General features: G+C 42.0%; 1 protein-coding gene and 1 non-coding gene across 2 annotated transcripts in view; one reads left to right on the forward strand and one right to left on the reverse strand.

The window, feature by feature from the left end:
• PLCB4 (phospholipase C beta 4) overlaps positions 1 to 14,269 on the reverse strand; it is a 420,273-nt gene that overhangs the window by 327,020 nt on the left and 78,984 nt on the right. The window lies entirely within an intron of this gene.
• On the forward strand, positions 6,287 to 6,390 carry LOC113626647 (U6 spliceosomal RNA). Its single transcript, XR_003435202.1, has one exon. It is a non-coding gene; the product is annotated as a U6 spliceosomal RNA (small nuclear RNA).

The raw sequence follows: 14,269 nt of genomic DNA on the forward strand, positions 1-14,269 counted from the left end.
GCCTCAACTTTGTCTTCAAACTCACTCTAACCTTTGCTCTTCTCTCTCCTCTTTCTCTCTCTCAGTACAGTGAAGGCAGGTCTCTGACTTGGGTTTCAGCAGGCATTGGCATCTACTTAGGACTGAATGACATTATTTGGTTTTCAGTTTTTAATTTTTATTGGCTATCTCTACTATTTGTGGCACTGGATAGTTTTCCATTTAAGGTAATAATTGAAGATTTCCTTTTTAAATACATTTATATTTTCAGTTAAATAAAAGTGGAAAACAAGAAATAATAATAGAAGGAGAATACAATCATGGCAAAAAGCATGAAGGTGGTATATGAATGACTGATACTTGGGAAATGTTGTATGGTACCGATTAAAAAGCAGCTTGGGTTTAGATCTTAGCTTTGCAACTCCCTTGCTGTGTAATTTTAGGTAAGTTACTTAAGATCTCTGTGCCTCAGTTTCCTCATTTGTAAAATAGTGGTAATGATGGTATCTACTTCAAAGGGTTATTGTGAGGATAAAGGGGTTATTACAAGTAAAACACTAAAATGGTACATGGCATATAGCAAGAATTCCATATAAATTAGTTATTACTAGTGAAATTACTAGTATTTTATAAATATATCTGGGTAAATAATGATCTATTCAAACTCGATCCTCTGGCCTGTGGATTACACGATAAGGTAGAGATTTCTTCATGGGCTCATGTATAGGTGAAAGGAAAAGCTCCTTCTGTTTTCCTTTAATTAAAAATGCAGCCAATTAAGGAGGGTTTTAAACCCATGTGATGCCCTGGAAGCCAGAAAATCAAGTGCAGTGTCTTGAATTCCATTATAGTTTCCTTTCCTCTCTACTTAGAGATTCCAATATTTCAATATACTAAGAGCTAAAGACAAGGCTGCCATTCCTTATCCATACGGCACCAACCAAAATGTAATCACAGCCAGGCACACGGGTCCTCCCACCAACATTTTAACATTCTGCCTCATTATGCAGCATCCCAAGCACTGCTCTCTTTTCGTAAATATTGCTCCAATAAATGACTTTTTGTTTAAATTATAACCATTCTACATGCAATGACTTTTTAAAAATCTGCTTGAATATTGCTATGATCTGAATTTTGTGTCCCCCCAATATTCATGAAATACCAAAGATGTCCGTATTAGGATGTAGGGCGTTTGGTAGGTGCTTAGGTCATGAGGGTGGAGGATAGGATTACTGCTTTTATAAAAAAGAGGCTCCAGAGAGCTCCTGAGCCCTTTCTAGCATGTGAGGATACAAGGAATGTCTGCACCAAGGAGAGGACCCTCCCTGGACCCTGCTGGCACCCTGATCTCAGACTTCCAGCCTCCAGAACTGTGAGACATAAATGTCTGTTGTTTATAAGCCACCATGTTTGTGGTAGGTTGTTATAGCAGTCTGAATGGACTCAGACAAATAGAAAAGCAAATGGACATCACTTATCTTTTTCTTCATATGATTTTCTCTGACGTTGGCTTCCAGGGGAATTCCTCCCTTTGTTTATGGAGTTTAGTGTGACTCCCTTGAATGAATCATAAAATGTAGTGGGAGAATCAATTAACGTCCTGTGCCTTCCTCACCCCACTCCAGTTCAAGGGGAAGAACAAAGCACACTGCTCTGTGACACTAGATTAGCGACCCACACGGTTCAGCCAAGCTCTGAGTTCACTCTCTGCAGCTAATACGGCTTTTTGAACAATGAACTTGAGTGCGTTGTCCCACCTAATCTCACAACTTATCTTCTCCACTAGAACCCAACTAGTCTTAAAAAAAAAAAGACAAAAAAACGAAAAGAAAAAGAAAGGACCCTGTAACTAATGTGAAGGAAAATGCTTAACAATGAAATTAATGCTGATTGCAAATGTAACCTTCAAGATGCACAGAACCCTGTAATCCCTCAAAGAACAGAGAATACAATCTGATTGCTTTTGAATGTCAAATGCACCTGCAAGAAATAGGTATTTAAATTGTCAGGGCAGGCTCTGTACTAAGAATCCAAACTTAATTTTAAAAACCTAAGTCATGTTCCCATCCCTCTCAATTCTGTCAAAATTAGACCTTTATTTCTCTCATTTTTAAGTGACTCACACTTCAGAGGCAATTCTTCAGCCTGACTGTGAGATAGGACCAGCCGCCTGGTGCCTGGGTGCAAACCTCGGGTCTGCAACACCTTGGTTTGTTACTTAACCTTTTCATGCCTCAGTAGCATCAACTACGAATGGGACCATCAGAGCACCTACCTCACAGGTTTGTGGAGAACTGCACCCAGCACAGGGTTAGTACCATGTCAGCGTTAGGTATTATGAGCAATGGTCGTATGTGACTTTCAGATAATTTCTTGAATACACTGAGATAGGGATCACCATGCACCCTTTTAATGGATGAGGTGACTGCACGTTTCAGAGGGCTTTAACATGCCCAACATCACAGAATGTATTGTCAGCCTGGCTCTCTTGCTGCTAGGTCTGACCATGTGACCACATACTGGCCAATGAAATATAAATGGAAGTGTTCTATGGAATTTCCAAGAAGGCTGCAGAAACTGAGGGAGCTGCCTCCACTAAGAGGCCTCCCTTCTGTTGCCCATCTGGACTGCAGACATGGTGGCCAAAACTAAACTGGCCTCAGAGTGACCTTGAAAATGGAAGCCACAGGATTAGGAGGATGAGACAGAAAGATAGGAACCTGGACTCTTGACAATACTGTGAAATCACAGAGGGCCTAACTCTGAATATTTTTGCATGAATTTTCACTGTTATATTATACTTTATGTCACAGTCACTTTACATTTTTGCTATAGATGGCCCAAACTGTCCTAACTGATATATCCAAGAAATAGAAATCCTCAGAATACACTTTTAGAAATCCCTGGCCTTACAGCTTCCTAGACTTCTCATTAGTGCCATACACCCAATTTTGAAAAAGTATTTTTTTTTCTACAGAAAAAGAGGCATTACTTCTATTCAGATATAAAGAAATGTGACCTAACTTGCTCTACTCCAACAACAATGAACACCCACTTTCCTAAACACCCACCTTGCTTGTGGGTCTTTAGATGATTATAATAATCATTTACTGATGAAAAGCAGAGAGCCAAATATTAGGAAGTAAAACTACCTAGTGAATTCTGCCCATGCACTTACCCCCCTCCCCGACCCTGCCCTGCTCACTGCATCACTCAGTGAATGAAAACGTACCTGGCTTCCCATCATGACTTTCCCACGTGGCTCCTCCTTAAACATCCAATTACAAAGAAATTTATTTATTTCAGCTTTTTCCTCAGGGAAATCCAGAAATTAAATCACTTCGCCAACAAGGCCAGGAAAACAAATCATTTGTGTTGTGGCTGAGCCATAAGGCTCGCTTCTTAAACACAAGCAGAGTCTGCCCAGCTTTGCTCTCACAGAGCCATTTGGGAGACGAATTTTATGGCAGCAGCTGAAATGTTTCTACCAAAACAACACCTACACTGTGCTAGAGTTATTTTCAGAGGAGAAGGTTTCCCCTACTGCTGTTTAAATTGTGAAAATGTGTAGTTGAAAGCGTAGGCGCATGTGAGTCTGGGGCTGCAGCCCTGGTGGGGGAACTTAGCTGCCACTCCTTGAATGGGTGACCTTGGGCAGATCATTTAACCTCCTTGACCTCGGGTCCTCACCATTAAGTGGGACTCTTCGCACCCAGAGAGTTGTCCTGAGAACTGATGAGAGAATGCATGCTTAGCCCCGTGTCTACATGATAAGTGTTCAAAAAGCAAGGGCTGTATTAATGCCTATCGAATTTGATGCTAAGTACCTGAATACCTCAGAAAATAAAGATATAAGAACCTATGGGGGACTCCCCTGGTGGCGCAGTGGTTAAGAATCCGCTTGCCAATGCAGGGTACATGGGTTTGAGCCCTGGTCCAAGAAGATCCCACAGGCCGCAGAGCAACTGGGCCCATGTGCCACAAGTACTGAGCCTGTGCTCTAGAGCCTGTGAGCCACAACTACTGAAGCCTGCACACCTAGAGCCCGTGCTCCACAACAAGAGGAGCCACCACAATGAGAAGCCTGTGCACCGCAACATAGTAGCCCACACTCTCCGCAACTAGAGAAAAGCCCACACGCAGCAACGAAGAACCAATGCAGCCAAAAATAAATAAATAAATATTATTAAAAAAAAAAGAACCTATGGGTAAGCCATATTTAAAGGTACCACATTAACATTAGTATAAACATATAAATGTGTTTAACGGTGTATGTGCAGAAGCCACAGCACCTTTGTTACCCACAGACCACTTATGCAGGTTTTCCTGGACTCTCCAGGATGGGGTCATGGACAGGAAGTCGGGAAAAACTCTCCAAATATCTAACTAGGTATCATAAAGTCCACTTATTGGACTTCTATATGTAATCCATCAATAATGATACTTACTATTGTTGAGACTTCACCAAGTACTAGGCACCAAACAACACACTTCTCATGGATTCGCCATTTATCTTTCACAACTGCACACATAGAAACGTGTGGTGGACACTGTGATGCAATGACCAGACCACTCCGGGGACTGAAGAACTGATTCCCCTGCTACTCCGAGAGCTGCTCCGCCCAAGGTCAAGCACCGTCCCCTGTCAGCGGCCTCCAGCAGTCAACACCAGTGAGTAAAGGCCCGACCCGCTTTAGAGCTCCCTGCGGGGTTGACTGAGGCTGCTGTTAAGACTGCATCGCAGCCCAGCTCCTCCCCCTGCCCAATCTCACATCCTTCCTTTCCCCTCCATAGGTGTTGCCCTTAAGAGACAGCATAGGTACTGCAATTACTTTCATCTTTCAGATGAAAAGAGTGAGTCTCAGAAAGGTTAAGAAAGTTGCCCAGTCACACAGCCAATGAGTGGTCTGGCTGGGATTGGAACCCATACATTGTGCTGCCAGAGCCCAGGCTCTAGATTATTCTGCTCTAGTGCTCAGTCAGGTTTGCATATTTACGTCCAATAAAGTAAACTGGTTAAGCTGGCTGGTGTCCTCAGAGTAGATGGCAAGAAGCAAATTAGAATGAGAGACAGCTGCAAGAGAAGGCAACCTCTGTTATCCGTCAAAACAATCCGAAAACAGAAACTACTCCAGATCTTTCAAGTCAAGAGCATGGTTACAGAGTGATGCAATGGCTGAGAGGCCACAGAGGGAACAGGGAGGCAGCCCAGAGACCAGCACCCGTGGAGAACTGCTAGCTTGCCTAAGCAGGAGGGATGATGGAAGGAAGAGGTGTTGTCAGAGCCCAGAGACTGGGGACAACCAGCAAGACTAGAACAGGATAGGCTGCTGTGGAAAAAGAAGTTTGGTGGGAGCAGAAGCTATGGAAGAGACACAGCTGTTCCTAGAGATACCAAAGAAAGCAGAAAGGGGCCCGGAGAGATACCCTTACATCTCCCCTTGGACACCAGAGGGCAAGAGAGCCTGGGAAATATGGTTCCTTGCAACATGGAGCGGAACAGGAAACAGTCAAGAATGGATCTGAGAACAAATCTATCTGAGCAGCCCCAAAATACAGCTAATCAACTGACAATAAGGAAGTATGGAGAAACACTCTGAAAATAAAATACAAGAATTTAAAAAGTCGGACTTCCCTAGCGGTCCAGTAGTTAGGACTCCACGCTCCCACTGCAGGGGGCCTGGGTTCCATCCATCCCTGGTGGGGGAACTAAGATCCCACCAGCCTTGTGGCACTGCCAAAAAAAAAAAAAAAAAGAATTTAAAAAGTATGTCTGTCAAAACTCAGTTTGATGGCAAGTAGTCCAACATACTCCAGCAGTCCTTAAGCAAACACAAATAATAACAATAGAAAATGCCTTTCACTACATGGGTCTTTACAAAGCACGTTGCTGTATTACCACCCAGTTCAATAACTGATGTCTAAATGGGTGCGAAGTTTCCGTTGTTTTCTGTTTAGTAAATCAGGGGAATATACGTAATATTTGTGGAAGTATTTCCATCATAAAAAATATCTAGTATATTTGATAATGCTTAACTGGGTAAATTTTCATGAGCAAAATTTGATTTATATAGAATAAATTGTTCCCCACCCCTGTCGGCTAAATTAGGTGTTCATGTCACTCCTATTCTGGAAGGCTAGATCTGCCTTCATGATTCTATCTGCTGTTTGACAAAGCAGGAGCTAGAACACAAATTCTTTCCTCTCTTCTCGGAAGTCCTCTGCAGCAGAAATCCTTGGGAGTGTGGAGGGAGCAGAGGAGAGAAAACCCCGAAAACAAAAACATATCACCAAGGATTTCCCATCAGTGTTTGCTTCAGCAGCACAGATACTAAAACGAGAACAATACAAAGGTTAGCGTGGCCCCTGTGCAAAGACCACGTGCCAATTTGTGAAGCAGTCCTCATTTTGCTTTCCTTTTCTAATGTTCACAGGTGGGGAAACAAAGGCTGTAGTAAGGGAAATGACTTACCCAACCGAGGGCCCTTCCCACTTCAAACCACACCCCACTTTTCCTCCGAAAAAAAAACAAAAACAAAACTCCAGTCACAGTATTCAGCAACTCAGTTTTTAACTATCTACTTTGTCCTGCCAAAGACATCTATCATCTATTTTAAAAATTACTTTTATTATAGTCCCTCCAGAAGGAATGTGATTTGTTCACATACAATGATTGCAAACACAATTTCAGTCCCTTCCACCACCTCCCCTTCACCCCAAACACAGTTTCTTTGAGGTTATTAAAACCCAATGAGATTAAAGGAACATCTGGGTTCCAGGCTCAGCTTGGCTTCTAGCAAGCTGAGTAGTTTTAGGCAGGCCGGTTAACCTCTCTGAGTCTCTGTTTATTCATTTCCAACATAATGCAACCAGAACTAGCTGATGACCATAATCCTTTCAGCCCTGAAATGATTCCACAGAAAGATAATAGAAGTCCTGTGGGGAACCAGATGAACACTCTCTCACTTGACCTGGGCCAGGCATCTATCTGTGAGATTGCTTATCAGAACTAAAAGTACAGTCTGTGGCCATGGCATAGTGAAAAGTCTGACCTCATTCCTCACTCTCAGTTGACTGTGATCTCAACAGGCAATTCTCAAGTTGGGTTCCAGGGTCTGACTGCAAACAGAGCCTGAGTCTCCTCCTTCCCTGTATCTACATTCTGCTATGTAACCTCGCAGTGTCCTCCTACTCTGACTGGCCGTGTGACTCCCTTGACCAATGAGATATTAACACGATACAAGAAAATGCTGAAAAATACACGCACTGCTGGCTTCGCTCTCATTCTTGCTCCTCTGTCACGGCCAGGAGAACATGCTAGGTCTAGCGTGCCTCAGAATGAAAGCCATATATAGCAGAGACAAGTGACCCCCAGTCTTCCTAGCTAAAGCTATCCTAGATCATTCAACAGCCAGCTGAACTCCCAGACATGTGAGCAAACCCAGCCCAGATCAGAAGAGCGGCCTGCCCAATCCACACCTGACCAGAAACAGACATGTGAGTCAGATTAGCTGGAATCAGCCAAGTCCAGATCAAGATCAGCTGAACCCCCTAAACTTGCAAGCTGAATACATTTTTATTATTGTATTCCACTGAGATGTTATAGTTGCTTGTTACGCAGCATTACTGTGGCAATAGATAACAAGCTCTCAGCCAGACTATGATGACTGTTTCCAGAGTGAAGCTTCCTTAGTGGTGAAACAAGTGTGGCACACGCTACATGCCTTAATCATAAAGGTTCACAACAGACGTGAATGCTTTCAAGGCTCTAAGAAGTCCCACAGTAAAGAAGTTTAACTTTGTCTAACTCATGTTTTCCTTAACCTATTTTACCAGGGACCCCCAAGTATGATTCGCTAATCAAATTCTCCCCCAACCTTAGATCCCAAGTCTGGGTCGAGCATCTACCCAATCTTTTTGGGGTTAAGCCATGTATTTTGTTGTCTCTTCCAAGGTACTTAGTGGACCCTTCAAAAACAAATAAACAAAACAAAAAACTTAAAAGTATTTTGAAACTATGAACGCTTATATTGTTTATAACCCAAGTCTAATTATAAATAAAGGGGAATATTCTGCAAATATCCAAAACCCATGCATAGCCTCAGTCTAATTCCAACTTGCTCTATTAAAACTTGAAGAAAACCTAAGACTGACCTTGCCATTCCCTCCTTAACATTCTTGAAAGGCAACCCACTGCAATCCTCTTGTCGTGGTTCACAGCCTTTGATGATCAGGGCCTTTGATGATCCATCTCCTCTCCCGCTATTCTTCCTTCCCTCCATCTCCTTCCTAACCTATTACTACTCTCTGGTCTACATGCTACCCATGCTCAACTACTTTCAATTCCATCAAATGGCCATGAGCTACACTCTCCAGAATTTGGTCCTATTTGATGTGAACGTGAATTATGCAGCTTTGAAATAATATATTAAAAACATTAATATGGTCTCACATTAATTTGAATCAACGTTAAATCCACCCAAAATGTTAAAATTCTTCAAGAATTGTAGTTTCGAAGCTGGCCCAGACGAGGGAACGCTAAACTCTGTTTACGGAGTGGCCACAGGGTGGCGCCATATTAGCTGATAAAAGGAAATATCCACCATCTTTTGTAAGAATTATTCTTCAATTAGGGAAGTTCTGAATTTGCAAGGACATCAGAAACACAACTCTTCTTCTGGAAACTCTTCTTCACCTCTTAACCATACCCAAGACCTTCCAGGCAGTGTTCATCCAGCTAAACTTCAATTCACCCTTCCTGTATCAGTTGAGACAGTACTTCTTCCCTGAAACTTTCCCTGAAACCCCTAAAAACAGGTGATAACATCCTCAAATGATTGAATTTGCCTGATTTTAACATTTTTCCACTATAAATGCCTATAATTAGGTCTACTCTCCTTCATGGGAGAGATCCTAGCTTGCCTGGTTCATAGTATATGATCAATGAATATAAGATGGGTTCATGTGTGGACAGATGGAATGGATGGATAGATGATGGATGAATGGGTATATGGATGGATGGGTGGATGTATGGATGGATGGGTGGATGTATGGATGGATGGATAGATGGACAGATGTATGTATGTATGGATGGATGGATAGATGGATAGGTGGATGGATGGAGGGATGGAGAAATCAACAAACAGGATGGGCCACTGAATAAAACATGACTGATTTTTGCTGTATATTCTCTCCTTATCCCCTCCCCTGTCCAACATTAAGGAAAGATAATTACAAACACTAGGTAACAGCAGAGGAAAAAGAACCTTGATAATCTTATCAGTTGGATAAGAGAGATCATTATGAATTTAGAATTAAAACACAGACTTTTTGAAGTGAGGGCACTTGTCAAAAATACAACAGACAATCAGGAAAATAATGGTAGGACACAGTAGTGTCTTTCTTTTCCTAATCAAAGAAACTCTACTGAAAATACACCTTTTATTTTTTTGGATATAAACATTTTAACTCATTTGTTCAAAGTGAAGGACTCTCTCCAAGAACTGTGCTATGCAATGAATGTGACCTCTTCGATGGAAAAGATAAAGATGTAGGAAGGACTTTAGAGCTCCATGGGGTCAGATTTCCTGCTTCTCATCACAAAACTCACCAGAGAAATATTTTTGTTTCTCATTCACTTTCACCTTGGACACCAAAGTTCACTGTCTTGGTTACCCCATGAGTTGTCCTTTTCAATTAGGACAGAACTGAGTTCAAACACAGATAAGACAATTTAAAACCAAAAAAAGCTTGTTTCTGATGTTTCTTCTCTCATGCCTTTTGACCCCAGACCAAACACCCAGTCTATCTCTGGCACTTTTAGGCAGAGATAGGAAAATAGCTCTGCCATTGACTTAAACATCCTGCCAAATGATGCCAGGCAATAGCCTTAGGGAATGTCACATGGACGATCATTGGGATATGTGTGTGTACAGCCTCGTTCTCTAGGCTTTAATTTTATTTGAGCTTTATTTTGACTCTTTATAGACAGTGCATTTGAAAACAAGGGCTGTACAGTGTTTTCACCAGCCAGAAAAACCCCAAACAATTTTCTATGGATTGTTTTAACCCTCGAGTTAAGCAAAGGCATTATCTGCTGCTGCTGTTCTCCAAGTTGCTGTGTGCTCTATTTCCCTACTGTCTGAACTCCCTTAAAAAGCCCCACCTAAAAATATAAATAAGAACCTGGCCCTTTAGTCATATCATCAACAAACCACATGAATGTTGGCAGCAGGGGACACCATCACTGGTCCTCCCAAATCTCAACCTTCAAGATGCGGTAGCAGCCCAGCTTCTTGGAGCTGCTCTGTCCTTCAGAAGCTTGTTAAATTTTCAAGAACTCATTCGGGTCTCCTACAGCCTATTTTTCTGCATGCATTCCTTCCAAAGACATATGCATCCCCTGGGAAGAGATGAAAGTGATACCAAATAAAACAAAAGCAAACTTCAGAGGGATCTCTCAAGTAAATGTTCCCAAATAAAGAACAATTTCTGCACATTGTTCTTCCCTTTCTCTCTTTAACCCCCCTCAGTCTCTCAAGGTTGTTTATTTATTTATAAAAAGCACCCACCAGGTAACAAAATCAAGATCCCTTTTGCGGAAGGAAGCCCAGGCAGCTGTTTCCCAGAGACCATGAACTATCGTCACCAGGTCTCCCAGAGGCACAACTGAATCCACCCTGTGCTTCTTGCCTATGCTGTTCCTTACTTGGCCATGAACAGCTGCAGTCAGCCCCAGCAGTCTCTGCACCCTGTATAGTATAATCTCCTAAAACATCAGCTGAGAGTTTAGGGGCCAAATTTTAAAATAGCATCCAATTAATAATCCTAGTAATAATGAAAGAATTGCCAAACTGCTATGTTAATTCTGAAGCACAAGTGGAAGTTCAGCTAAATGAAGTGCAACTATTCCTCCACACCCCTCCCCACATCACCATTTAAAGGTTCCATTTAGTAATGGAAATTTCTGGAACTAGATAATGCAACATGTTAGCATTTTTACTTTATAGGTTCTATTCACTTATTCAACATTTACTGAGTGCTGATTATCCCTGGATATGAAGATAAAAATTATTGACAGCTGATCTCAAAGATGTCACAAAAGTGCCACTCGAAAAAGAAGCTGCTAACAGACTTTTGTTCATTCACCTAACAAGTGATCACTGAGTCCCTGGTGCTGTGCAGGCACTGAGGCTGCCACGGTGAGTGATACAGACAGAAATCCCTGCTCTCATGGAACCTCCCTTCTGGAGAGGCAGACTGGCACACAGATAAGTAAACAGTCTGGGTATTAGAAGACACTAAAGGCTGTAGAGGGAAAAGGGTAAAGTAGGGCAGCAGGCCCAGAGTGAAAGTCAGGGGGATGGCCATGTTAAACAGGAGGGTAAAGAAAGGCCCAATTGGCAAAGATTGGAAGGAGGCGAGGGAACAAGTCCTACAGACACTGGGAAGAAGAGTGTTCCAAGCAAAGGGAGAACGTGCAAAGGTCCTGGGGGCAGTGTGCCTATGTGTGTGAGGAGCAGCAATTGGCAAGGGCGGCAGCACAGAGTGAGCGAGGGAAAGCGGTGACCGATGAAGGGGCTGGGTCAGGCCCCAGAGGCCCTTTGAAGGGCTTCAGCTTATGTTCTGAATGAGGTAGGAAGCCACTGCAGGCCAGAAGCAGAGCCACAGGATCTGACTTACACGCAAAGGATCACCTGGTCTGCTGTGTGGAGCAGAGACTGCAGGTGGCTGAGGACATAAGCAAGACCAGCCAGATGGCCACTGCAGCACTTGGGCAGAGGACAGTGGTGAGTGGACCAGAGGTAGTGAGGAAGGTCATACAAACTGGTAAACTGGGAATGTTTTCTATACCAACAAATAACTTATTGATCGACTACATGTCTGTATTTGAAGGTTATACAGGTTCGTTATTTTCCTACTTAAATGCCCAGTAAAACTCCAAATTTGTGTTCATTGGGTTTATTTAGTTCACCAGGTTCTGATGATGCGTTAATTTATATCCCCAGCCTTTATCTTTCTACCGACCCCCAGTTATCCACCATTGCTTTAAGATACCTCATTCCTCTGGTCCACTCCACCTTGGCAACCATTCCCAACCTTGGTACTGGTGATCGTGGAACTAAGTTTCCACTCACCCAGGCTTCATATCCCTTTGTTTCTTCCTTTGTCTTCTCCACTGTGAATCCAGACATGGAACTACCAGTTCTTCCTGTGAACTCTATATTTTTGGTAAGAGTACAGTACTGTCCGTTTTTTATTTTATTGAAGTATAGTTGATTTACAATGTTTCAGGTGTACTGCAAAGTGCTTCAGTTATACATACATATATATGTGTGTATACAGATGTGTGTATGTGTGTATATATATATTCTTTTTCAGATTCTTTTTGATTGTAGGTTATTACAAGATGTTGAATATAGTCCCCTGTGCTTTACAGTAGGTCCTTGTTATCTATTTTATATATAGTAGTATACTATAGTATATATAGTATCTGCTAATCCCAAACTCCTAATTTATCCCTCTCTCCTTTTCCCCTTTGATAAGCATAAGTTTTTTTTCTATGTCTGTGAATCTGTTTCTGTTTTGTAAATAAGTTGATTTGTATCACTTTTTGTAGATTTCACATATAAGTGATATCTTACAATGTTTGTCTTTCTTTTTCTGACTTATTTCACTTAGTATGATAATCTCTAGGTCCATCGATATTGGTGCAAATGACATTATTTCATCCTTTTTTATGCCTGAGTAATATTCCGCTATATATATATATATATATATATATATATATATATATATATATATATACCACATCTTCTTTATCCATTCATCCGTTGATGGACATTAGGTTCCTTCCACGTCTTGGCTATTGTGAATAGTGCTGCTATGAACACTGGGGTACATGTATCTTTTTGAATTAGAGTTTTCTTCTTTTCTGGATATATGCCCAGGAGTGGGATTGGTGGATCATATGGTAGTTCTATTTTTAGTTTTTTAAGGAACCTCCATACTGTTCTCCATAGTGGCTGTGCCAATTTACATTCCCACCAGCAGTGCAGGAGGTGAACCCTATTTTGTACACTTCCCTCCCTCTCAGTTTCTCCTGCCACCATTGTGGTGTCAACCACTACAACCTTCCAGGCAGTCTCACTGGCTCCAACCTCTCCCTCATCAAAACCCCCTTGCTAATTGTGATCGAAATAACATTCTGAAAGTAGAGGTTTTATGATGTGACTTCCTCTGCTTGCAAGCATTCAGCACCTGCAACTTGGCCTCCAAGGGTCTCACCCAAAGGCTAGGGGTCTCTTCATAGCCCTCCATTCTCCAACTTCTCATCCCTACCCTACAAGGCCTTCACTCCCTCTGGAGTGTGAAAAGGGCCTTCTTGCTTTTTCTCTCACTTGAACTGTCACACATGGGGCTTTCCCAGCCTGTAAGGCCCTTTCTCTCTCTCCCTTCTGTGCAAACTTTCCTAAATCAACTCATCCATGGGGACCAGCTCAAATTATGCTCCCCCTATAAAAACACACCGTAACTACCCCAGCCCCTATTCAGGTCAGGTCCTATTATGGCCCTCTTTATCTGACTCTCTCATTATTAGGACCTCATGACACAGGTGCATACCATATTTCCTGGGTAGGTACAAACTTCATGGTCATGGATCAACTTGTATTTCTTTACACCTGCCACTGAGATACAAAATTCAATACATATTTACTGAATTAAATTATTTCAGTGAAATAGATTAACTGAAACAATGTCACCTTCCATCTGAGTCTCTGAAAGTGTGGGATTGAAAACCTCTAGAATTCAAAAGGATACAGAATCTTTGAATAAAACAGAATCTGAGTTATTTCTTACTCTATCTTTCTATTTCTCTTCTGCCATTTTTATTCTTTGGCTCACTTTGTTTTTAGATAGTGTGCAACAGAAGAATTGGACAAAAAGTTACGGCTGGGGTTATCTCGAGATTATGCTCCCAGCATATCACATCCCAAATTGTAATCTAACCGAAATTTGACTTACAAACAAGACACTGGCCTAATGGGAGAGTAAGCAGGAATGGAATGCACAGCTCTGGCCCCACAAAGTTTGGCCATCACTGAGATCTCTGAGTACAGAACTGGGGCCACATGGTGCTAGAAGCAAAAAGAAAAAGAAGTTGGCTTTTCACCAGGCACTTATGAATCAATTTCCAGGCAGGAATTCCTGCTACATTTCAGAAACTACCACACAGCCTCCACTAGCATGCCTTAACAATAGGACTTCACTGACTCCTAAATCACCATGG

The sequence above is a fragment of the Aethalodelphis obliquidens genome, unplaced genomic scaffold, assembly GCF_003676395.1.
Source record: "Aethalodelphis obliquidens isolate GAN/ISIS:26980383/991018 unplaced genomic scaffold, ASM367639v1 scaffold18, whole genome shotgun sequence".
NCBI classification, from domain to species: Eukaryota; Metazoa; Chordata; class Mammalia; order Artiodactyla; family Delphinidae; genus Aethalodelphis; species Aethalodelphis obliquidens.